Below are 27516 nucleotides of genomic sequence, written 5' to 3' on the forward strand. Positions count from 1 at the left end.
CATCTTCTTGGGCTCCTATTCATCATTTTCCAGACAATGGGTTTGACTTTAGATTGAGTAATCTCTGCAAAAAACTAGAAAGATCTCTGATGGTTTTCTGGTCTTTTTCTTATTATTCCATGGGAAAACCTGAGGATTTCACCTCTTACCAAAGCAAACAGTTCAATGGGAGTATTTGATACTGTGGGTGCTGGCAAGATACAAAGCACTGGAAACAATCCTAAAGTATAGCATGTAAGTACAGGCCAAGTTTACCTGCAGTTAAAACACTGTACCTTCATTATATGACCTGAGATTCTCTGGTCATTTGAAACTCATTAGTCCTTTTCTGTCCAATCCACTTTTTTAGGAGCTGTTGTCTTTTTTCTTTTGTCACTGAAGTCTCTGCTTTCTGGGGTCCTGGGCCCTGGTTGACATAATCATGTTCAGCACAGGCTTACTGGTCTAAGATGATAATGTCCACTTGGATCAATCAAAGATAGAGATATGATAGAATGATTCTTCATGGCCCTTGGAAGATCTGCAGTTGATTCCCGTTGCTCTGTATCAGACACATCACCCTCTCTGGACATCTCATTGTCATCCCTGATAAAAGGGACATCTTTGTTAGGTTCCTCCAAGGTATTCTGAGTATCATCCTTGTGATAAATCTCATAGCAAAATCAGTTATCTTATGCAAAAAAATGAATGTTGGCAATCTTCGTTCTTCAGAAACTCAGCCAAGTGTGCTGAATGTTATACTATTCACAGCAACGTGGCATTTTTTTTAACAAATGAAACAGAAACATTTTCCATCAATATGAATTTGTAAAGCATTGTTGATTTGTTTAGATGATGTAAGAAAAGTTTTTTTCAGAAATGTTTTATGAGGAAAGCAGAAGTTGGATCTTGCTTTGCAAATGCACACAGCTCTGAGCACACAGGCAAAGGGAGCAGTTGTGTTTGTCACAGCATATGCAGACTTTCTGTGGAGTTCCCTTGTTTAAATGTTGGCAGCACATTATTGATTAGCACCTGCATCCCATACTCAAATGGGATATTGTGAGTTTATAGATCATATAAAATGTTTCCTCAGGTGCAAGGACCATGGTTGTGCACTTGTGTAGTTATTGTTAAACTGGGACTGAAGTTAATTCAAATGGCTTGTGAATCTCTAGAGAAGCAGGAAATGGCAAGTACCAATTTCCATGAGGTAGGACACATTTAGGCAAATTGGGTTCATGACTGCACCTCAGACTTTTCATCAGCTCCAGGGTCCCACAGAGATGGGAACAGAGCCAGAGTCTGGCCCTGGAGTTGTTGTGCCTCCACCCATGTCTTAGTGTAAAACCTCAACATGTTCCCTTGCTCTTGTCCCCCTGCTAGCTTTCTGCATTTCTGTTTTAATTCCAGCTAACTTATTTTTGGCCAGCATGTGGTGGGAAACTATCCATACTTTTTCCACTGACTTTATTCTCCACACTGGCAATCACAGCTGTCATGACTTCATAACTATGAAACTGCAAGTGGGGGTAACAGGCCCCAGATTGTATTCGTCTGGCAGGAGATATAACATGGCAAATGTAACCTGTGTAATGCTTGACCTCATGCTGTGTTATTGCAGAAAAACGCTTTTATCATGAACACAAATCACTATCTCTTTTTTTCTCCCCTCCTTCTTTTGCTTTTCTTTAGCTCAGAAGGGCAATATTTTCAACATACCCTAACCAGTCAGGAGAAAATGTGCTCAAAAATAAAGTCCACGAAGAAGAGTGGGTTACACTGACCCTAGCTGAATACTTGTGGTAAAAACCGGACCTCTAAAGACCATAGCAAAGCTTCAACTGAACTTATTTGGGCCAAAAGTTCACTCTTGACTTTTATTTTCTCTGTACTAAATGCAGTGCTAGCACTACACTCTGATGAAGTACACATACTGGTCTACTTAAGTGCCAGTTTTACTGCATTTTTGTCTTTTCAGTCAAAACTGTCTGAAAATAGTATGAAGAAATAATAGTCCAATGTATTGCTGACTTTGCTTTGCTCACCCTGTTCTTCAAGAAAGAACTACTCCACATTGTTTCCAGGGATTTTTGTTGTGAATGAAAAGTGGAGAAGAACAGAGTTCTCCAGAACTGTGTCTTCCTGAGGTGTACTAGTGAGGTTTAGCAATGGTTGGCTTTTCTCTCTTCTGTCTGTGAATGCTTTCTACAGCAGTGGGTTAATGAAAAGTTATGACATTTATATTAATGGCTAAGCAACACATTGAGGAATCAGTCAGTTTATCCCTTTCCGAGGATTTCAGTCTATCTGATGGTTTTAACCAGTGTTGAGGCATTGGTTTTCACACTGTGTCTATTTAGAAGAAACACCTGCTCAGTCACACAGTTTAGCAGTTTCTAATACAGAAAGTTCATGCTCTGAAGTGTATTTAAAAGAGCTTGTATATGTCAGTTTGCCACTTTTAGTTAAGCAACCGTCCACTTCTAACCTGCCACTAGATGTGGATGGACATATGTGCAGATGAAGTCTGGTTCTAGTAAAGGAGTCAGGTAACTATATTAAGTGGGCATTGAGACTGAACCTTTCTGTGGCTCTCACTTCTGCTATATGCTGCTAGTCATGCTGCAACACAATATGTTCTCGTGAAAATCTGAGAAATTTTAGAAGATATGTATGTGTATATATATTTGTTCTTATGAGTTTTAATACAAATGCACAACATGACTTTTCTGCCTAAACCACTGCAAAAATTTTTGTACACATGGAATCTGCATACAGTCTTACATAGACAGGGAGATACTATCAAAAATTGTGTATTTGTTGGTTTATCTTTTATAGCTCTCCATCTTTACTACTTTCTGTTGTTTGCATCAGTCACATTTTGTGGAACGGATTTATTGATGTTTTTGCATTAAGTTGACAGGTACGTTGTCAGCTAGATTTTGCTTCTCTACGTGTCTCCCTTGTTTGTTGTTATACTGCATCTATGCAACCAACAGAGTTTTCTGGGGTTTGCAAGTTTGTATTTAATATACAGCTATAATGAAAGAATTTTCTCATTTTCACCACAAGGGAAGTTGACCTGAGTAAAGCTTATCATCTCTGGAAATGTAACCAAAGCATATTGCATTTCTGTAGTTACTTTGGTGCCCTGTAAAGAGCAGAAAGGACTACAAATTAGGGCTGAAATTAGTTATTTGCAATCTACTTAAAAACTCATGGACATAATCAGTGGTCAAATTCATGCCAAGCACTAGCTGTACAAGGATCATCAGGACTCCACACATAGTGTTTGGCTGTGATATCTTAAGGGGCAAAGTTAGCACTGAAGTGTGCCTCCTTTGCAGACATGCTACACCACAGGACTGTTCAAGAACGAGCAGTTTTCTGACAACAAAAGTGAATGGACCTATCTGACATCTCCATTTTTGCTTCCCCGTTTGTACACATAAAGGGAACAAGTTAAAAAAAAAAAAAAAAAAAAAAGAAACACCCACTGAAACCAATTTTACTGTTGCAGTGATGCAAGTGAATATCTATGGACAGAAGTCTTCTATAATTTTTCTCTTTCATATTCATTTCAGATTATAGCTACCTTGGCTAAGAAAAACATTTTGCAGCTATAGCATACAGATTGTACCGTTGCTGAAGAACCCACATAACAGCAGGAGTGAGGTTTTACAGGCTCCACAATAATGTCCAAGCTATTAACATCAAGCAACAGCTTTTTTTTTTTTTTTTTTGGCCTAACCTGAGAGGTCTTCAGGGGGAAGCCATAAAATATAGCCTTGTCACCCACAAGAGGCCACACTAAGTTTGTGGATTAAACTTTAAGTGGTTAACATTGATATTTAATATCTGCTAACAGTGTGAGTACAGATGTAACCAGCATTAATAAAACGTGGCCTGCACCTTTATTAGAAATGTAGAGTGAATCGGACTGAAAGGGAAATGCTTGTGAAGTCAGACCCATCATCATTTACCAACAAGGAAAGCAAGCATTTGGTTGTTCCTTAAGTGTTTACTTAACAAAACAATCAAACAAACAAACAAACACAACAGGGAGCACTGTGGGAAATCCTCTGCTAGACTGGAGCAATAGAGATGAAATGGATGAATGTTCAGACAGGAGTTTCTTGAAGAAAGACAACTCTAAAAACTCCCTACCACTGTGGCACATGATCTTCAAGATGATTTTTCTTATTTTCAGTAGAAATCAGTCAAATACTATCTTTTGTAAACCAGCATAGATCTATTTCAAATCATAGTCTTCCTTAAGAAGTCAAATTTGCATCTCTGCTTTTTGAATTCCATTCATGAAATTGCAGCTATATTCCCCTGAAATGAAAAGTCCAAGGACAAAAAAAAAAAGAGAGAGAGAGAGATATTTCCAGAGGAAGGTGCTATACTCTCATTTTAGAAGGTATACAGGAAAATGCTGAAGTGAAGCAAGATAAAATGTACCCTTGATAACATGCAGTGTTCAAGGGGCTTAAAAGAGTGATGGAAGTGATTGCTGAAGTAGAGTTAATTGGGAAATGCAATGGCCCCTATGATATGATTAAAGATGAAAAAAAAAAAGTAAAACACTTTTCCAGTTTGAGTGTTTAGAACTGTGATTGTGATGAATGAGATGTCAAAGTGCTAACAAAACACTCAAGCGACAATGTGACAATGAAATAGACACACTGTCTGCTACAGTAATATTTAAAGTAGTTTTAAAATCCTTGAGAGTGTGTTTTATGGCTTTTATGGCTCTGTTCTGTGATAGCTGATACTCCAAAACTTGACATAAATTGAGTAGAGCATAAATACAAAGAGCTGCAAGTGTAAAAAGTTACAATGAGTCTGAGGTCAGTTGCCTTTTCATGTGCCTCTTTAAGTTGTTGTGAGCATGGGTTCCTTGAGAATGCTCCCTGGTGGCCCTGTCCCCACTTTGCCCTGTCAGCTGCAAATCCCTTGGGACCAGGACTGTAAATACATCAGAATATCAATAGGAATTACTGGAGGACCATTGGGTTGCAATCTGATTATAATGAGAAACTCTATACTTTTAGGAATTTTTAAGTGAAGAACAAGTATTTACACCACAAATCAATCTGCATTGAGTACCCAGAAGGCTTGATTTCATCTCCCGTTCACCATGGCAAATTGGGAATACGTCAGGAAAAGGAATTATACCAAAGTTCAGATAAGTAGGCAAAAGATCAACTTCTGAGACCTTTAATTTGATACAGTATCACCAAGGATAATGTATAAAAAATAAAAAAATCCATTAATACACAGAATTGTGTGTTCTACCAAATAGACTGTAGCATATAACTGTGTGCCGTAATACAAGAGGACAGATTCCCAGCAGCAGCATTAAAGCTGTCAGAAAAATAGCTAGTCTTCACATTTCTCTTCATTTTGTTTTATTTCAAAATTTTCTTTCGTTATGCTGTTAGGTTTTTTCTTTCTCTCCCACCAGCTTTCAGTGTACCCAGACCCATATGTCACCAAGACGCTGGTCCCAGCAAGGCATTGGGTTCCCTTACATGCAACTGCTTTCCATGCTGCAAGAGATGCTGAACAAGTCCAAAACATAATGTTTTCACTCTGTGAGGTGTTTGATATGTATTATAGATCTGACAGCGTTTATCAGGGCCATGTACCTGACTGAAGTCCTCACCCAGAGAAACTCAGTCAAATGTGAAAGCTTCCTTATGCATATTGGCTTGCTCTAACACATCTGTGACTCATCTGCACTTCATTTCTTATATCATATCAATGAGAGCAGGAAATAAAAAACAAAATCAAACCACAGCAACTTTCCAGTGAAAGCAAACAAACATATTACTACTTGCTGGAAAGCATACAACAACAACATTCCTGGGATGGGTACAAAAATAATTTAGGGAAAAAGTTGATGGTTTTGAGAAGATCCTAATTATATTATGTTCAGACTTGCAATTTTTCCCTGACTTTTGATGCATCATAAAGCAAGGGCCTGGAAAGATGAAAAGATAATTCTAGCCCCCAAAATGTTTATGACTGTAGTCCCACAGAGCCTCTGTCAGGTGAGGAGAGTGCCATGTGCTTTCACTGTCTTTTTACTTTCTAAATGTTTCTTTAGGGAGGCAAAGGATATTGCTGACTAATACTATAGCATGGATATTTGTTTTCTAGCAACACTACAGAAAAACAAAACAAAACAAAACAAAAAAACAACACAAAACAAATCCTACTTTCTGGATACAATACAAACAAATAAATAAATTTACAGCTCTCTCTCTTCTTCCACAAATCCTGAATTGAGGCTGAATGGAGAGCAGGGAGAAAAAGACTGAAAAGGAAGGCTGACCTGTAGCTAAATCATCTGTAGCATCTTAACATTTTTTTTGTCTCAAGATACTGAGATTCAGGTGAAATGAACATGTGGTAGAAAAGCCTGTAATTGGTTGGCTCTATATATGGAATTCTCATTGCTAATCTGATCTGATACAGCTATCTGCATGACCAGGGGCGCTGTGGAGCATCAAGGAGAATTGAATCCTGCTGGGCACCAGCACACCTCTGTGTGAGCACTGTCACAAACACAGAGCTGCTCCCCCTCCAAGGCAGTGATCAATTTCAGAGCCAGATTCAGACATGGAGAGGGCTTTGTAGAAGATCCTGCTTGTCATTTCATTCAAAGATGCATAAACTTTTCAGAGACTGGCTTCACAAATTCAGTAATTGCTGTGTATATGAAATTCTTATTGAAATATCTTACTCCTTATCACAAAGCAGTGTCGTTTCTTATGCTCTGAACCGTAACATAGAAGATATATAAGAGTGTACCTGTTGATACTAAACAACTGGTTCCCCTCCAATGCTGGTGCCTTGGATTTCTCTAGAAGTTCTGTTTGGGAATGCTGGTGCAGCAACACAGGAATATAATAGGTCGTCTAGAAGGTAGCCCTCAAATATTTCTCTTAAAAGCTCATCTCACCATTGTCATAATCACCTAACCATCTTAACACATGCTACTTTGAGAATGTAGAGTATATTTTATTACATTTACTTCGGTAGACACCTTCCTTAGTGGAGTTATTTTGTGACCAGAGATCCAAAAAAATGTTAGTGTACCTAACTTCCAAATGTAACATTTTTGTTTTCATTTAAAACTGCCATAAGTAGGAGAAAGGTTACTTGAATAAGTAGGAAAGAGATGGCTTAGTGGGAAAGTTGGAACAGTTTCGATGTTTAAGTTGTTTTCCATGTCCAGATTCTTTTCCAAAATATAATTTTGATTTTTTTTTTCCAAGAAAGCATTGAAAGAGCGACAATTCTGTGGTCAGAGTATAAAATCATGAACAAATTCTCAGTGGGAATCTGTGGATAGACTGCGAGTTGGGAAAGAAACCCTTATATTCCTGTACAAGCAGGTGCAATCCCAAAAGGCTCTTTGCATTTAGCCATACTGTTCTGTATTAAATTACACATACACTGTGTGTGCAATTACATGACACAAGCTGCACAAATACATAGATGTAGAGAATATACAATATTGTAATGTAGCTGAAGCCAGTTTCACTGTGCTTGGGCTCACATGTCAGCATGGGACAGTCTCTTCACACCTCATTCTCTCATTCAGTGAAAGGGGAACAAAACTCTGCTTTGGGTACCATTCACTGAAGAAATGCCAGTTAACTTCCATGCCCCTAAGGATGACCATGCGGGCACAAGAGAAACTCTGTATTCTTGGTGTCTGGGGAAAATAGTGGTGAAGATGAGTAAAACAGGGACCTTGACAGTTCACCTGGATTCTGAGAAATGTCACAGTTCAGCTGTGTACTTTCAAATTTCTGAATTGAGTGACAGAAAAGTAAAATTATAAGTTACAGCGTTGCATACATATATGAACTAATACTTTCTGTTAATTCACCCTTACTGTTCCAAGCTATTTTCTTTGATATGTATATTTTTTAAAAATTCTGTAGAAATTCTATTAATTTTTGCAGCTTAAGTTTGTCAGATTACTCAATTTTCTTTCTGTATGGTACTATTCCAGTGCAAATACAACACTGAGATCTGGTTAGCCACTGATTGCATCTAGGATTTCAATAGCTGATTAAATTGAACTTAATCAAGGCATAGAAGGACAGTCATTATATCACTGTGACTGTCTTCCAACTGCAAATGTTTAAGTGTTTTCCAAGTTTTCCCTCCTGCATGTGAAAATTTGGAGATAAAGATGAATGGCATCTGACAAGCCAACAAGCTAGCAGATTCCTGAGAGAAAATTACTGTCTGAGCCCTGCTGTGAAAAAACATTCGGTTGCTAGAAGTAGTCAAAATGTTGTCACTAAGACGGCTGTTGGTTGAGATGTAATGATATGCCAGTCTTTGGTAAACAAAAGGGCTCTGTATCCCTCTGATTCATTGTGAAAGCGTCATTTACAGCCCAGGAATGCACATGTTTTGAGCATGAAAATCCTCTTCTAAATCCTACTTACACAGTGAAAGCACAACTTCCTGTACATCATAAAAACTGAAAGCAGCAAACATATATGCCAACTTCAGACTAAACTCTGCTGCATTCCTATGTGTGGGCTGCAGCACTATGCCTGAGAAATCCCACTCTCTGGCATAAAGATGCTGCCAAAATAGATAGTACCCCTGATTTAGCAGAGCTGTTTCAAGGAGCACTTAGCTGAGATGGGCAAAACAGGAGCACTAGCATCTATCTGGCTTCAAGTCTAGTTCACATGGAATTTCCCAATGGCTTATCTGAGTTCTTTAAATTGATTTAAAAAAGATACTGCATATCTACATTGGATATCTGTAGATCTAAGGATGTCTGTGATTTAATCAAAGTCTTAAAGTTCCTGCTGACTTTAGTGTCCTTTAGATACTCTTCGCTCCGCTGTTTTTGCCATGCTGCACATAGCTGGTGGCAATGTGATCCTGTGTCTGCCTGAGCTGAGCAGGCAGCACCTTGCAAGTAGCTACACTCTGTATTGTGCATGCAATGGATGGACAGCTGCATAAATCATTGCTTAATTATAGAACTGACTGCTGTGTACACTTATAACACCATTCTTGGGGGGTGATTTACACTAACTTGGCTTGAATCATAGAAGAAACTACAAACAACTTTGGAAACTACTGATAGCATTCTTCCCCTCTGCCCCAAATTGTCATTTGCTTGTAGAGAAACTAAAAGTTCCTTACAATCAATAACTGATTTTATTGCTTTTCAGTTCCATTTGTTTGGTGGAAATAACAGAAATCAGAATCAGTTCACAAACCAGAACTAATTTGAAAGATCTTTTTTTTTGCCTGGAGCTTTTTCAGTTTTGTGTAATTGCATGTGTTCTGAAATTTCATACTGAGTTGCTGTTTCTTGCATGGACAGCACAGCATAGGGTTGGTCTGGGGCTCCTTGCACATTATGCCTGTGCATTTTTATTAGTGGGCCATAGTAATTTTATCTTAAAAAGCAAAACAAAGCAAGACATGGAAACAAAATCTAAATATGTCGGGCTAAAACTTTGTAAACTGTTTTGTGAGTGGTTTTGATCTGGTTTATACAATTTTTTTTATTTGCAAGTTTACGTGTAAGAAAGTTTGTTATTTTTTTATCTGTAGTCTCAGATGTATGCATGATAGCTACAATAGTAATATGTATGTAGAATCATATATTCATAGAAACTTTAATGTTGGAAAAGATCTCTAAGGTCATCTAGTTGGATCATCACCCATCACTACCATGCCCCACTAACCATGTCTCCATGTGCTGTCTACACTCAGCAACCTGTTCCAGTGCCTGAACATCTTTCAGAGAAGAAATGCTTCCTAATATCCAACCAGAAATCTGAGGTCTTATGTCTTATTACTGCTACCTGTGAGAAGATGCTGACACCCACCTCGCCACCTCGTTTCAAGGAGTTGTAGAGTGCAACATGGTCTCACCATTTCTCCAGAGTAAACAATCTCAATTCTCTTGGCAACTCCCTGTAAGACTTGTGCTTCAGCCCCCTCACAGCTTTGTTTCCCCACTTGTTTCCAACAAAAATGCCTTCTGAAGGTATGTGGTTGCAAAAATGGTGTGATAAAGTCTTTACCATAGAATGCCACAGTTATAAAAGGGATAGAGTTGTTTAAGAGTTGTGTAGTATATGCCAATCAGAATGCCCCTTCTGAAAAGTTGTTGACGTGGAAATACACATCACTAGTTATAATATAAATACATGATATTCACAGGAGACTAGGAGGATATCATGGTACTCAAGATTTTTCTGCACTTGTAAAATCTACCCTAGACCCTCACATTGTGCAAGTCTATTTTAAGATCCGGAGAGAGGATCCCTCCTTTAGGAAACTGTAATAACCATGCTTGAGAGTATACTGTTCTGAAATAATTTGATTGTTTAAAAATTTCAATGGGATATCTGAAAGGTGAAGTGGAAGGATGAAGTGTTTGCTCAAGAAGCATAAAAAGAGAATCTGAGACCAGATTTCTCAAGACTTGCAGTCTCTTAGGTCCTAATTTGTGAGGGGAATAACAAATGAAAATAAATATTTCACTTGAGAAAAGAGTGTAAAATGTGTCCTGAAATGAACTATTTAAAAGGCTTTCTTTCAATTATCCTTGGATTGAAAACTAATCTCAGAAACAATATTCCTTATATTCAGCAATTAAAGCCAAGCTCTTGTTCTTAAGAGAGAGCTACAACTCTAAGTGAAATGTCATACCTTTTCCAGAGACTTCTGTGGGTGTGAACTTTGAAATATAAAATTTTTACTTTTCCTTCCTTGGCTTCTGATGTGGAAGGCAGCAATGCTGCTTCTGACTCCCATTATGGAAAAGATCCAAGGACATCCATGTATCAACTTTGAGTATTTTCAATAATTTTTTATTTTTATTTTTGTTTACTGTGAGATCTAGGTACACTTGAAAAAAAAACCAACCCATTCTGTCTAGAATCCAGTATTCAGTATTTGATGCTGTAGAATCATACACTATAGTTCAAGAAAATTTCTGATGGATGAGAACAGTAAAGGGAGTATCCATCAAAGCCACATGGACACGTGCATCCTTCCAAATATAATTCCCTTCCAAACTAAGCAAGGATTAAGTAAAGATGTTTTGGAACCACAAAATGTTATTTTTAAAACATAGCTAGTGATTGAGATAGATTAAGACTAAACATGGCTGGGATCAGACAAAACCACAGGAGCTTAACTTGTTCACATATTTATGGCTAGAACAGAATGTGAGGGCCATCAGCAATTCAAGACCTGAAATCCTCCAGCATATTTTGTGGCACGGTGATAGACTGTTGGTTTTGATTTGCTTTGTATTTTTTTTTTTAGTGGTCTTGTTCTTTGTAAAACTTTTCCTTCATCCCTCCCACACATCCTCAGAGCAGTTCAAACTGTGTCCCTGCAAGTCACTGAGTCCCAAAGCATTGCCTACTGCTTTTTTAAAAAGCAAGACTGATTCATGTGAGAGATGCTCCATAGCCTAGAGTACAAGGTCACATTCATCAAGTGGCTCCTCTCTCACGCTGACTCCTGTTGCCAGGTACCGGGTCTTCTCATGGGCATTTACAAGCCTGATGGTGGAGAAAGAGTGATGCAGATGAGAATGAGTGTACACATGTGTGAATGTGTGTCAGTGATGAGTTTTACAGGAACAGGCAGTGATTATTTATTCCTAAGCCAAAGGAAAACATCCCTCAGTTTATCCCTGACATGTACGTCTATTTGACACTGTATGTCTATTTGAATTGCTTTCCAATCATACCTATTTTAAGTGTGATACTGTGACCTTTTCATATTAAAAGCAACAACACCGAGCAGACAGCTTTGAAGAACTCCAAGATCCTGATCCCCAAAACATTTATTCTATTTATCTCCACCATTTGCTGAATCAACACCATTTACTGGCAGGACAGTTCACTACATCCCTTAACAGCACTTACTCTTTTAAAAAATGCACTTAACGAAACGTCATTATGGTTTTCTGTTTTAATTTAGTTTTTAGTTTTAAAAGTCATTTAGAAGCATGAAAAAAACATTTTTATGCATCTATATATACATATGCTTATGGGTATATATGGAAAGGTGAGAAATTGTGAGAGTCAAGAATAATGCCTCAGTGTACCCTTTGCTAGTTAAAATGGAGCAATCCAATTTTCAGCAATTACTGCCAAAAATAATTAGATCCAACTTCACTGGCAAAGAGTAATAAAGATAACAACTCCTACATTTCATTTCGCCACTGATTTTAAATGTTGTGTTTTGTAAATGCAAGGGCTACATATGACATTAGAGATACTTACATTGTTTGCCACTATACAGGAATTGCTGTAGATTTGATTTTCCTCATTCTTTATTCATATATGCTATCTGCATGTACATGAGAAAATTTCTCAGGGGTCTAGAGTACTTCCAGCACAGAGCATTCTGCTGAGTGCTGAGTATCATTTTACCAATAACAAGGTAAAATGTAACTGCAGTTAATTTGTTTGATTTCCAAGGACATGAAAAGTTTAATTACATCAAATGAAATACTAAGAAAAATGTCTGGAAAAAGATTATTTCCTGTACATTAATGGAAGAAGAAATTGTGACTGACTTTCCATGAGTAATATGGTGAGACATACAAAATTCCATCACATCTTCCAAGGGGGAAGTGACTGAAATCAAATTCACATGCTCTGTGAGGGATTAGTTGCCTAGCATGGGTAGAAGAAGTAAAAGGAAAAGAGGAAGGTATTAATCTCATTCCTTAGTTTCATTTCACACTGGTGGGAGAACAGGCATGGTAAAATGAGAGGGTATCCAACACCTTCCTCAACATCTTGCCTCCTTTGGTTCATGCAGAGATGATGGTAATCAGAGGTAGAATCGTAGAATTGTAGAATGGCTTGGGTTGAAAGGGATCCCAGAGATCATCAAGTTCCAACCCAGCTGTCAAAGGCAGAGCCACCTCCAGATCTGGCACTAGACCAGGTTGCCCAGGGCTTGAACAACTCCAGGGTCAGGCATCCACAACATCTCTGGGCAGCCTGTTCCAGAACCTCACCACTCTCTCTGTAAAGAGCTTCCCCCTGACGTCCAATCTAAACCTTCCTTCCTTGAGCTTAAGCTCAACCATTCTCCCTTGTCTTATCGCTATCTACCTGAGTAAAAAGTTGATTCCTCTCCTGTTTATAATCCCCTTTTAAATACTGGAATACTGAAATACTTCTCCAGGCTGCAAAAGCCTAGCTCTCTCAGCCTGTCTTCATATTGGAGGTGCTCCAGACCTCTGATCATCTTTGTGGCCCTCCTCTGGACACTCTCCAACAGCTCCACCCCCTTCTTGTATTGTGGGCCCCACTCTGGACACAGTATTCCAGATAGAGCCTCACGAGGGCAGAGTAGAGAAGAACAATCATCTCCCCATCCCTGCTGGCCACCCTTCTTCTGATGGAGCCCAGGATACCATTGGCCTTCTGAGCTATAAGTGCACAAGAGTTCAGAAAATGTACAGGTCTTAAAGGGGAAAATGAGCTTAGAAATTAGCTGCAAGAAGGAGAAGCATTACAGAGTTTTGTTCTTTGCATACGGGCTGGAAAACAGGAGCTTAGACATAATATATCCCATCTGGCATATATAGTACATAAAACAAAACTTGCATATCTTGTGTACAATATCCCCTGTCCTTCAAAGAAACATGAGTTGAAAGTTTAGCAGTTCTACCCATCTCTGGAAGCATCAGGTTACCAAACAGCAATATGGTATTGGGGAATTGGGGACTCCAGTAATGCTGGCCCTTCTTTGAGGCCTACAGTTAATCACCTCACACTCTGCCAGGCTCCATCCACTGCTTTGTACCCATCTAACCCTTACTTTTTTCAAAAGAAGGCTGTCCGAAAACCTTACTCCACCAGGACTAGAAATCTGCACCTAACTTCTGGAATAAATATATTCCTGCCTACTGTCTCCCCTTGGATCCTTTTGTTGCAGTTAATTCTGTACCTTAAGCAGTTCTTCAGCTGCAACATGCAGAAGCTCCCCAGGGGTTTTGTATGGCCCTAGCCACTGCTCAGCCTTCATATTACTTGTCACACTTCAGATTTCTTTTATGATGCCACATTCTCAGTTTTCTCACTTGGGATTGATTTGTCACCACCTTGTCATTTTATTATCTCACTTCTGCCCCAAGTCCTGTCTGAATTCACCACTGTTGACTTGTGTGGATGTAAGTATAGTCAGCTCTACTGGATACCTAGCTGTGAGTGCTTCTTGCCTGCAAAGATCTAGACCCACAGTTGCCTTTCTCGTGTTTCTTATCTAATTATGTCTGGCAGGTGGTGAAGCTTTGCTTCTCCTCCGTACTTTTTCCATTGATCATTAAAGCAGCCTTGTTCCAGCCAATGCATCTATTGATGCATATTATTTAGAATAGGCAAAGCCCACTTTCATGCTTTGTAAAACACAAAATGCATTTGGCATGAGACAAAAACATTAATAAGATGTACAAATTCAGACGCACTAATGAGTTTGTGAGTAATGCATTCCTTCACCAGGGCATGAGCTGAAGAAACTCAGCCAGAAAATCGAGATTACAGTTGCAAGGAGGAGTCTCAATTATTCTAGTCTTAGCATGCATAACTACAACACCATTATGCATGGAGTTGTCTAATTCTGTTAAAAAGTCGCTGTAAAAACTTAAGAAAACTGAAAATGCTACCATATTTAGAAGGAAAAACATATTTCAAATCAACCAGGAGGACCTCTAGGGAATTCTGATACTCCCTCCTTTAATGAAGTGATTTGTCTGTGGTGCCAATCCAGTACATAGCAAGCATGAGGGAAGGGAACCACCCTTTTTTATTTTGATAAATGTTTGAAGAAAGGCTGGAGAAGTAATTGACATTTATCCGCCGCCTTAAATATTCAAGTAATAAATTCACTGGCAATACCACAGCTAGACAAACAGATTAAAATAATGAGTGGTACAAAGACTGCTGTGCAACACTTTTTCCCAGTAAAAAGTGCTGCTTTCTGTTGCTTATCACTTTGCCAAGGAATTCAAGCTGAAATGCTCATGTCTTCTATGAGGTTGATTTTTCTGGGAAAAATTTCTACTAGATTGGAAACATTCATAAGAATGAAATTGCAGGACGGTTGAGGGATGGGGAATCCACTGCTTGCCCACACTGAAAAGAAGTTACTACAGATATTTCACTGAGTTGTCATTGCACTCTGAACCTGGGATTTAAGATTGGGTCAAAATGCAACTATTTGGTACTAAAGATACTTCAATTTCAAGATTATGCCTTAAGACCAAATCCAAAGCAATAATGTCCATCTTCTGACTTGGCCAAATAATTAATACTACAGAAGGAATTTGGATAAATCTGAAATTCTGAGAGAACCATTACATTGAGATTAAGTCTGTTACTTCCACGAGGCCTGAATTTCAGTCTTGTTCTCAGATATGACTCTCACCAAAACCATTTTAAAAATACAAATCTGAACAATATTTTTCAGGCCTCTGTTTAGCAAAATTGGATTAGAGTTAGCTCAAGAAAATGTTAAAATACAATGTTTACTCCTGTAGGAAATGAAAGTGTCTATAAAGAAAAGACTAAGATCCAGAATGATACTTTACTGTTACAAAGCCTTGTGAGGAAAATACAGTCCTCACTCAAGTGAAGCAGAATGTAGGAATTTGTCCTGATGGCCTCAGATTTCATCATGCACAGCATAACCAAAACCCTCAAGAGAAAGCCACAGGAGGACGGAGACACATTTCTTGCTAGCTTGGAGGACAGAAACTGAGAAGCTGTAGGTTCCCTGGAGACATCATGTCTGCGCTGCTGCAGCACAGCATACTTAATGTTACAGTGCATCCACTTTTGGCTGTTTCTCACCCTCTCCTGACAAGTTTGTGCAGCAAGAGCTGCCTGGTTTTTTTGTTTGTTTATTTTTCTGTTGGCTTTGTTTGTTTGTTTGCTTGCTTTTTGTTTCATTTTGTTTTGTTTTCCCTTACAACAGATGATCGAGCTGATTCCCAGGAAGGACTCTCATGAAATCCTGTCCGAGCTGTCACTGCAGATTTAAGGTAAATTGCATTATTGTTGGGCTTTATTACTGAAAGTATTCATTATTGCAATGGTAGCATTAACTTTTTTTTGTAGTGATTATGAGCTCTCAACATGAACTGCATCTTCTGCTGCAAGATAAACACAGGCCTGCTGCTAAGGAGTGCTATGCTGTGCTGGTGGCATGCTTACTTGGGGTCCTGTGATACCATCCAGCCTGTCGGTTAGGGCTGCAAAGCTTGTGCAGGGAGGGGCAGGTCATAGCCCATCACAGTAGGCAGAGCTTTAAGAAATAGCAAAACAGAAGCAAGGAGTGGGGGAAGAAATCTATGAATGTACCTTAGTACTAAATGCACAACTGCACATGCAGCACAGCTTCAGTTCTGGCCACAGGAAGACTGGGCAGGAAGCAGCTGAGGGGACAAAAAATGAGAGAATGAGGGCACATGAGCCATGTAAACCCTCAAGAGCCAAGAGTTGAATCCAGAGTTCCCACCTCCTGACTGATTGCCAACTCCACTGGGGGGACAGCCGGTGGGAGACGCTGGGGTCAGCTGCTGGCAGGGATGAATATCTGCTTTGTTTTCACACGCTGCTTGAGACAGGAAATGGGGCTGTCTGCTAGCATGATCTGCCTTCAGGTTTAGGGCTGGGATTTTTTGTTTCTTGTTAAAATCCCAAGCCACTGTTCAAATGTTTCCTCAGCATAAAGCAAAAAGATTTTCTTATAAGGTGAAAGCACAGCCTCACTATTTGTTTTCATCAATTCTTCACTGGAAAAATGATAAAAAATGATTTTTTTCTCCAAGCAGTCATCTAAAACTTGAAGCCTCTGCCCCCTCACTAAAAAGCTTTGGGCCAGCCAGGAGTTGCTTATCTTTCCCTAGCCTAACGCTCTCTTGGAGGTTTTGCTTTGGTTATGAAAGTTGTCATTTTTCTCAGACAGTAGATGTTTGATTGGAATTTAATATTACTTGAATGTAGTAAATAAATTCTTAGCCTGTGATGAGTAGGGAGGAGAGTAAAATTTTTGTTTTAGAGCTTAGAGATAGGAGTTCAGTGGAACGTATTACCTACACAGATGTAGGTAAAACATCTTGTTAGTTGTTCCTTCCTTAAAGTTTTTCTCTTTCTTTACTACTTTTTCTTTTCCTTTTCTTTCTTGAAGAAATGAATTGTACACTTCAGTAGGAAACCTCTTCTGAGGCAAATGAAAACGTGCGTGAGGGGGTCTCAGAAGACCATGATTAAAAATAGATCAAAAAGGAAAGATTTTCCTAAAAAATATTGAAATGGGAAGTTGTTTCATGGCCAATGTTATTCTGGTAAAGTTGTATTCTGTACAATAATGTATACTACTGTGTTCTCCTTTCTAAAGACAAAAACTTTGACTCTTTAAATGGCATCTCTTCACCTGAAGTTGGTGACAATACTGCTAAAGATTCCAAAGAAATATTATTTGAGCCTTAAAAAGCTGGAAGGAAATTACATTACAAGCTCTCATTCCCTGGACTATCTTTCATGATAAGTCAAAATTCAAAATTGGGGTAAGGCATTGTAAGTACGGGACAAGATTTTCTGCAGCACTTACCTAGGTGTTCCACCCAATGCTTGATCAAGCCCAAGAAATTCCCCAGCATAAGTCTTTCTATTACCTGAACAAATTGGAAGGTCATCTCTTGGAGACGGAGACTTTATTGTTGAAACTCAAATTTTTTGCAGATTTATTTCCTTGAAAGTCTTTCTTTTGAAAAATCACTTGCAAGCGATGTTACAAAGTGAAATAAGATGAGATAAGTGCAGAAATAGACCAGAGTTTCTTTTGTAAGAAGTTTAAGAAGTGTATGCAACATATGTCACTTGAGGTACTCCACTTTGGCTACTACTTATGAGATTTCTGATGGAGCAGACCCTTGAATTTAAAATAGCTGTCCAGAGCTACATCTATTTCCATTGGAATTAACATGTTTTTATGCTTCTTCTTCCCTTCCCTTCCTTTCTCTTGTGATAAAATTTGTTCATTAAGATATACCTACTTTGTATATCCTGGCTCAGTTCACAATGAACAGATACTTATGTTTTGTTGAGTTTTATGTGTGCTAGTAAATAAAATGAGATATATTTATCAAGCATATAACTGAGCTACATTGGCTCATTAAAGCTGTCTCAAAGGCACAAGAGGATGACCTTCTCCATCTGTAATTGATAGAAGAGTGCTGGGGAATATTACCATAGGTATTTAATAAAATATTGCTCTCATGGAATCATAGAATCACAGAGTGGCTTGGCTCCACATTTGATACTAGACCAGGCTGCCCAGAGCCCCATCCAACCTGGCCTTGAACACCTCCAGTGCATCCACAACATCTTTGGACAACCTGTTCCAGCACCTGGCCACTCTCATAGTAAAGAACTGCCAATGATGTAATTGGCATTTTCTTAAATAAAAGATTCTTTTAGGTTATCTGGACAAGAGGTGTTTTTCTAGTGTCCTGATTCAGTGGGGCTGTAAGTAAATGAAGCCTAAAAGCATACACTTCCATTTTTCTAATTTAGCACACACATTACCCTGCATGTATACTCTGATAAGGAAGGATGGAGTGCTGAGTAGGAATCTTGAAAATCATGCCTGTAGTATATAATCATGTGAATAATTCTATTTGCTTACCTGTTTAAACCTATGAGCATATTAAAACTTAAAACCATGGCATGCAGTCCTGTTTTGCCTGAGGAAATAAACCTTGCATGTGGTGGTGATAACTGTAGGGACTGTTCTTATAGCAAAAAGGGAACAACTGCTCTCTGAAGTATACAGGACACTGACAGCTCTCTGTTGCACAGGATATTTTGTTCCTGTTGTTTCTTTTAATTAGCCGGAATTCTACTTGATCCACAAATTTAATCTGCCTTTTTAGCACACATTGAGAGAAACCTTCTGGGAAGGGCCCTGAGTTGTCATTTTCACCACAAACTGCCAAATTTTCACACATAAAAATCTCACCTAGAAATCTTGTTAAACCAAGGTTGTTTGGTGTTACCTGAGTTTGTCCACACCATGTGACACTCTCCTCTGGTTAAATTAGGAAGTCCAACAGCTACCCAAAACAAAAGTAGATGGAGGACGTTTGGGGCTTGATTTTCTGTGCAGTAGAGTGATGTAGCTTTAGGCATATAACTGAGAGTACAGCTGAAGTGTATATTTCCAAACCATCTGCTTCTGCCCTGTGCGATCCCCCTGAAGGTCTAAGTAGGATTTGGTTTCACTACCTACACCCTTGGAACATTTGGACTAACTTCTTTGTTTCTTTGTTGAGGGATTTTCATCAAAAGCTGATAATATACAAACAGCACACTTGCCTTCCCAGGAGTTCGTTCTGTCACTTATAAAATAATCTTTTTACTGTTACTATTAGGTGCAATGAAGTATATTGGTTTCATACATCAGCTTCTGGTAACTTTTGACATATCAGGAGACTCTTCATCAGAAGATCTTGTTTTGGCCCCTACTGGCCCTGACTACTTGGTTAATTCACCTGTGAGATGGATGAATATCTGCTTCATAAGCATTTTTCATCATGATGTTTCAGCAGGTTGACCCAAAAACAGTACGTGCTTTGTCTCCAGCTGCCTCTTCTTTCTCCTTTTCTAAGACTTTCTTCAAGGAATGCAATGCTGTAGATGGCAGAGTTCAGCTGCTGACATTGGCTGTTCACTGAAATTCAGCCACACATTCCTCTCAGCGGATCAGGTCTGGACTCAGGAGTTCAAAGCCTGGATAATCAAAAGATCTAAAGAAGATGCACAGTTCATTCCTGGCTGAGAAAGAATCTGTGGTCAAAATCTAGGTGATGTAGGATAAATAAATATTTTATATCCCTCCTTAACCCCCTGCTAATGTGAACAGAAAGGTACAAGATCTGGAGAGGGATCAGCAGACGCTGTATTTCAGTTTAGTATTGTGTTCAATAGAATAGGGAGAAAGTCATTGCCTATGTTCAGATATGAAAAACAAGGAAGCTGCTGAAATGCAAAGAAGCTCTGTGTTAGGCATCTATTTTAAGTATCCATATGAAAGCTCTGAGCATCAATTCTTACGTACCAGTTTTTTCATATTATCTATGATACATTTTTAGTTGCAGTATGTGGTGACTCATCCCTGCTCAACTGCATTGGTCTTCTGGCTGTTGTTACACCCCTGCCCTACATCTTCAGTATGCTGCTGATGTTTCTGTCCTCTTTCATGTTACCATTTATCTCAGGTGCCATAAATCTGTCATAACACTACTCTTGTGTAAGACAAGGCCATCCAGTGCTTGTTGTCTGGTTGTACCTGTATCAGCATAAAGCATTTTGTCAGTGGCCTCTTTAGACTGCATGCTTGATTTTAAGCCATCTATACCAGTGCTGTCTGTATTACACCATTTGGGAGATGAAGACTAAATCTCTGGCAGGTTTCCTTTTGCTCGAGAGCCCTTATACAAACAAGAAGCATACTGTGATGTACTCACTGAGTATTTTAAGAGTTGCATCTCTACAAACATTTCATAACACAGTTAGAAAGGGAGGCAAAATGTTGAGGAAAAAAAAAGACAACACATCAAGCACATACTGCTTTGGCAATTATTTTCAGACATCTGTTCCAGATCATCAAATATGCACTGATCTTTTCCACTTGCAAAAAACATTACCTGCCAGCCTTTCTCCATGTTAAACCTGACAGTATTTGGGCAAGAGAAAGGAAAACAGGATCTGCTTGGTTCCAGTTCTCTTTAACTTATCATGGTCCCAGAAAACAAGAGGCATTCTGCTTTCAGGGTGCTATGTTGCACAGGGTTGCTTGTACTCTGTAATTGCTCAGTATTTGGAAAAATTTATGTGGAATAGCAATTGCAGCAAGAAGTTTATGCAGGGCTAACAATTATTTATGTTACAGGGAAATTTTCTTCTTCATTTGTCTTGGCCATTTCCTGTAATCCATTTTAGTTCTTCCCTCAGTACTTCTTCCACGTGTATTCCGCCTTCAGTCCTTACTGTTCTATTTTACTTTTGTTTTAATCACCTAGATGCAGATGCTTTCTCCTATTCTGTCTCTAGAGAAGTGTCTAGCACAAGGGCACTCTGTTTTCTGTCTGATGTAAGTGTGCAGTAAATTTGATTCACCCTGGGGACATGCTAGATTTACAGCGGCAGAGAATTTCAGCATGGGTTGCTCAGTATCTGGAAATACTGGATGTGGACCACAGCACATGCGCTACCATAATAATAATTGGTAGTCCAAGCATGGTTTTCCTTTTCCAAAAGCCACAGAGAGAACTTCACAGTGTGGTTTTACACTGTGCATCCTTCTCAGAATCCAAAGAAGTATTTTCTTTAATTGTTAATATGTATTCCTGACCTGTATTTTGCTTTCTTTTGGGATAATTTCTTTTCAAATAGATTTAGGAAAAATACATCACAGTTCAAAAAGTAGGAATGTTATTTTCCCTGTGTGATTAATTATTATTCTCACATGCAAAGTGATATTAATATTGCTTAGTAAAAACATACAAGATATTCCTTATCAGGCCATAAGTGTGCCCTGATCTAACATTTTTTTATCCAAATAAATGTTGATGACTGACCTCCAGCAGTACAATTACAGATGGTAAGTACAGTAAGTACAGTACAGTTTCAATTTCTGGAAAAAAAAAAAAAAAAGAACATAAAACTAATTCATTTCTACATGGACTCTGTGACATGCAGAAGTGGTATTTTATACTGCAAATGCTTGAAATAATTACTTGACACCCAAGGGAAAGTGGTAACAGCTTTTGCCTGCTTCCTCAGATAGCTTTACCACAGTTTGAATTCTTTAAAGTGAAAGACAAAGTATTCTGTATCACAGCCCACAGCAGTGCTCCTTGCTAAAAAACTCCGTTTTACAAAATGCAACACTTCACTTGTTTGTGAAGCGTGAAAAGAGCGTCGAGAGATTAGTGACTGACTCTGGGAAGGCAAGGCAAGGCAAGGAAAAAGAGGAAAGGGAGAGGGGGAAAGGAAGAGTGGGAAAAGGGAGGGGAAAAAAGAGAGGCAGAAAGGGAAAGAGGAAAGAGAAAAAGGAAAAATGAGTCAGAATGGTCTTGGTGTGTGCTTAAGAGCAGAAATGAATACATCCAGATTTAAGCATCTAAGGAGAGTTAAGTAATTTGGTCCTGTCTTTATATTTTTGGTCACCTTACTTTAGTGATTATACTGGGGCCCCTTGCTCATCTCAGAGCTGGATTTTCCTCCTCATCAGAATTGCAAGGGTATAGGATGGCTGGCAGGAATCTTTGAGAATGGCTGAATCAAATGAAGCCAGCAGGATCCTCTCAGCCACACCTAAATTATGACTTTGTAAGAAAGGTACAATTAATTCCATTGCTGCCTTCCCTCCATTTCCACTTTCTCAGCTCATTTCTCTCACGAAACCAGACAGTTCTTTGACAGCACCATGAAATATAAACTCACACAGAGCCTATGTCTTATCTGTCACCAAGATTTAAATATTTCAGTCCATGACAGCTCAGCTAGTTCCTCACTGATCATAGCCTGATGAGGCTGGTTCCCTAAAATGGACAGTTTTCATTCATGACCCTTCAGGTTTTCCATTTCCCATCTTCATTCCTTTCATCAGTTTGGTTAATAGCTGACTCTTCTAACTGCCCTGAGAAGCATTTTAAGAAGAGTCCCATTGTGCTCTATCAATGGAGTCCTTGGCTCTCTTTTCCCATGGTTATTATGGGAAGGGAAGCCTCTTCAGTCCTTAGACAGACTAGAGGGACATTAGCTTTTATAAAATTACTATTATTATTTGAAGAAAATATCATGGAGTTGCACAACCCCCTCACTGCACTTCATATTCATATATGAAAACCTGTTCTCTGTGGAATTAGTGCCCTGAACAGCTGGCAAGGAAAGAAAGTCTGGAAAAAAAAGAAGTTTATAATCTGCTGGGAAGCAATACTGTATGCAATTGGATTTGCTGTTTCACTGAACATACTGGAACCCAAATAAACCACTCACATGTAGAACTGAGCTAATGGATCAAAAGGTGAAAGGCATATGCAGAGCAAACAAAATGATATTGTTTCCATAGCTGTTCCTTCAAGGGTACTTTTTCTGACACTAATAAGCCTGCTGGAGCATGTGACAATAGCACTTCTCCGCTTAACCAGAAATTTGCCATGAACCTGCATGGGTACAACTTACTATACGGCATTATATGCAGCCTCTCCAAACTATTGCAGTCAGAGAAAAGAAAAAAATTCCTGCTAATCATTTGGTCTGTGTGGCATGGTCTAAGTTAGGAGCTAAATCCTACTGAGAGATTTTAACAGTTAATTCAAAAATCAGGCTGACATTAATGACGCTCCCAATGGTTTTGGATGCAGGGTTGGTGGAATGGTTTTGAAGTTGTGCAGAACCCCCATGACTCCACAGCAATGGAAACAATGGCTTCTGCAAGGAAATAAATCCTATGGTTTAGTTATGTTCAGATGAGTGTGAACCGTGGTGCTGACCAGCAGTGAACTTCCAAGGTAGAATTACAATAAATCCTGAGTCTCTCCTGTCTTCCTACAGGTAAGGGAAAGAAGGGAGGATTCGGGCCCCTTCAAGATTGATGAAATGAGCACTTTGGGATGCTAACACAGCTGATTGTTAAGCTGAGAAACAGAGATAAATGCAGACCTTTACCTTAATTCAGAGCTGTCTTTAGCTTCAGAAAAAATATATGTGTGGAGGACAACCTCAGAACATCTATATTAAAGCAGTCTGTTCATAACAGGATGCATGGCACAGTGTGTCTCAGTATGTCTCTAACTACATTGCACTGATGCAATAAGTGTTCTTAATAAACATTCCCTGGCTTATCTCTTGGAAACTAAAAAAGTGATTGATGAGCTTCTGAGCTAGCATTTCATTTGAGTCAAGGTTTTCTCTAACTGATAAATATACCAGACTATCTCTGGCATTCCAGCTTATCTCTGCTCCACAGGAATAATGGTACAGAAATGCCTCCCTACCCTTCAGGAGAAGAAGCAGGAAAATATTTCAGAGGCATATCAGTCCACACTAGAGTCCAGGCAGTCTTTAAGTCTTATTGCTAATCTTCAATAAAAACAGATGCAAAAGTTTTCTAATGTTTTAAGATTATCTGCATATTATTTTCTTTAGGAGAGCACCAAGAGGATTCAAATTTGCTTTTCCCACTATGCTTGTCAATTCCTTTCCCTCTGGGTTTCCCTTGCTCCTCTTCTACACCCCATTACAGGGACTGGACAACATAGTGGGAAAATACAGGGAGATGACATCAGCTCAGGGCCCCACAGTGCAGACTGGTAGTAAATGAAAATTATTCAACTGCAAGATGGTCTCATTTTGCCGTGATAAAATTACCAGTTTTCAAATCGCACGGCTGTAACTTCAGTAAGTGCTTTGGATTTTTTTCAGGCACTGCTTCACACACGTTTGAAACCTTAAAAAGAAGCACTTGAAGAAAATTGTTGAGGGGTTAAATGTGGTAGAGACTCTTTAAGAGTTTTAAAAGTATATTCTTTACCCAAGGCAGTACACAGCTTCTTCAGAGCAATTCCATCATAATGTGCAAATGCTGAAAGTAATTAAGCTGTGTCCTATGTGTATTAAGGAATTCAGGAGAAATCATTTGGAAAAAGTGACTTTTCATGACCAGCTGCCACATATTTGCTAGAAGTTATTGCATTGCTAATAATATAAGAAGTTTTAGTTTTTTAAATGAGGGCTGTTTTGAAACATATATTCCCAGAAAAGAGTTTCTGTGCGATTTATTTATTTATTTATTTTTCTTTTCAGTATGGGAATGGACAATGTGACAGTATCCACTGCCGTATCCGCTGGTCAGAAAATTACGCTAAACTGAAATTTTCATAACAAGAGTTTACATTTTTGTTAAAAAGAAACAAGATATTTTCTTTTGAAAAACTGAAACACTTTTTTTTTTAAATTATTTTAAAAAATATTGCCTGAAAAAATCAAGAAAAGCCTTGTAGTTTTGAGGAGAAAATATTCCTTCAATAGCTTTGAATATTGAACGTGTTTTGCTAGAGACGTTTACTGCACTGCACTGTTTTACATTTTGCTGCTACTTCTTAAAAGACAATAATAAGAAAGAGCAGCATTTTTCTGTTTCCTCATCCTTTGTTGTGGAGCAGACGTACAGACTCTCTAGCTGTCTTCTATTTATAGAATTTAGATCCCTCCAAAAAAAGTCACATGTCCTCTGATGACTGCAATAAGCCCGATGGCTGTTTATGGCTAGAAAGTTAGTAATCATATAGAGACTACACATAAATGAGAACCAGATCCTTCATTACTTCAATCACCAGGGGAAGATGTTTAAATTAAATGAAAGCTATAAATGACTTAAGTATTAGTCACGTCTACTTGATGAAATAAGGACAGGTCTACTTGATTAAATATTATCAATGGTCTTAAAATATCCTGCTGCCTAATGAAGCCACTTACCACCTGGACTGTTTATATGGTTGCTTTCTCTGCCTTTTGATCCTCTCCATCCCACACATGCTGACACTGAAAGGCAGTAGGTGGAGCCAGGGTTTTTTATGAAGCTATCTTTTTAAATCATGACTTGACAATTATACAGGTAAATATTAAACATATTGTGCAAAAGGCTGATAACGAGGAATTCAATTTCCTACTAATACTAGTATTTTTACAGTAACTAAAATGACTGGTAAAACAAACACAAAAATTCAGTACCCTCTTAAATCACAGTGGGCTTTGGCTAGCAGATCTGCTTTGTTACCACCGTAGGCAGTGCATAACATATTTCTGACTAATGTAAGAGCTGCTAAGTGACTACAAGGACTTTAATTAGATAAAGAAGTAATTGTTTTGAAAAAAAAAATAAAAACAAAAAGGACAACAGCAACAACATAAGAGGATGTATATACCGTGATTGCATTTAGTTACTGAAGGAAAAATTGGGATAACCAGCCAAAAGAAAACAGCATTTCTTGTGTCCACATGGAGTCACAAACATTCTGTATTTTGAGCCATTTTTGCCCAGTGGAAGGTGAGTTTTTGTACTCCTAAACAGAGATCCTTGTCCCCTCTCTCTGTTTCCCATGGCTTCCTTTACAGGGGAACTGCAGGATTCTTCAGAGTAATTCTCCATAGAGAATGCAGTCCATGGGGGCATTCAAATCAGGACTGGACAAAAATTCTAGATAATAATCACTGAAGTGATATTTTGAACAGTTTGGACAGGAGCTGTTCTGAAGCTTGGAAAACAATCTAATGAGAGTGAGAAGATTAGCTGAGGTAGTTGATTGGGATTTTAGTTCTTAGAAATTGACAGTACTTATAATACAGATTTTTGCAAAACGTCAATTGATTCTGATACTCTGCATTTTGCTTTTTCTTTTTTCTGAGACAGCTTTCCAGACAGGTGACCAGATTTTCAGCTTGAATCCCTCATAATTACTTGGTTCATGAATCCATGCACAGTAGGTTGGGCAGGGTGAGAAACAAATTGTTCTGGATACACCTTTGAAAACATCTAACTACAAAAGAAAAACTAAGTGCAAGAAATACATATTCATTTGAAGGCAAAACTGAATCAAAATAATACTTGAAGTCAGTAAGGACTGATGTGGGTCCCATATCAAAGCTTGGATTTCTCATAGGCAAAGGGAAGTTAACTTATTCACTCCTTTCTGATTTCCCTCTGTCACAGGCTGAGACTGTGGAGGGTTGTTAGCTCACTTGCTCTTACCTTTTACAAGCTAAGTACAATAGCAATGACAATGTTAACTGCTAATCTTAGAATGTCTTACGTATACTGAGAACATCTGTACATTTATCCTGGTAGTATAATGTTTACATAAATCTTGTCAATGTACTGTACACATACATTACATGCATAGTCTTTATATTTAAAATTGTGCTTGCTTGAATATAAATATCAATGCAAAATGTAATATTTTATGTAAACACATATTTTACTATTGTATATATAGTGTGTATACAGAATTTGTTAGGAGACAGATACCAAATGCATTTTTAAAGATGATCTTGCTCTGTAAGATGAGAGCTCACTTGATACACTGAATGACTTTAGGGATCTGGTACTGGGATACAAACCTTCACACCTCCATATCAGCACTTCAGCTAAAATAAGAAACAGTCAAAAGTTATTACAGTACTGACAGTTTGGCAGCTGAGAATATGACAGTACCTTTCAGGCTGAAAGGAGGGAGATCTTTTGGACTGCCTTCCTTTTGCCTTGGTTAGGATCCATGAATCAAGGTAAGCACGACAGAAAATATATATGCCTCCTCTAGTCGTTCAGGCAGGCACTATCGTAGATTCTGTGCTTGTGGTTGAAGAGGGATGAAAACAATATTTCTGGGCTACAAAAAAGATACATTTCACACAGAAG

The 27516-nt window shown here is 38.5% G+C and overlaps 1 long non-coding RNA gene across 1 annotated transcript in view; it reads left to right on the plus strand.

Moving 5' to 3' along the window:
- Positions 1–24675, plus strand: part of LOC149912978 (uncharacterized) — a 39923-nt gene extending 15248 nt beyond the window's left edge. The window contains exons 2-4 of the long non-coding RNA XR_016461552.1: positions 9760–10036; positions 16006–16072; positions 23655–24675. This is a non-coding gene — a long non-coding RNA (uncharacterized LOC149912978). The remainder of the gene's footprint in view (positions 1–9759; positions 10037–16005; positions 16073–23654) is intronic.
- The last annotated feature ends 2841 nt before the right edge of the window (positions 24676–27516 follow it).

The sequence above is a fragment of the Phasianus colchicus genome, chromosome Z (assembly GCF_987193195.1).
Source record: "Phasianus colchicus chromosome Z, bPhaCol1.hap1.1, whole genome shotgun sequence".
Lineage (NCBI taxonomy): Eukaryota > Metazoa > Chordata > Aves > Galliformes > Phasianidae > Phasianus > Phasianus colchicus.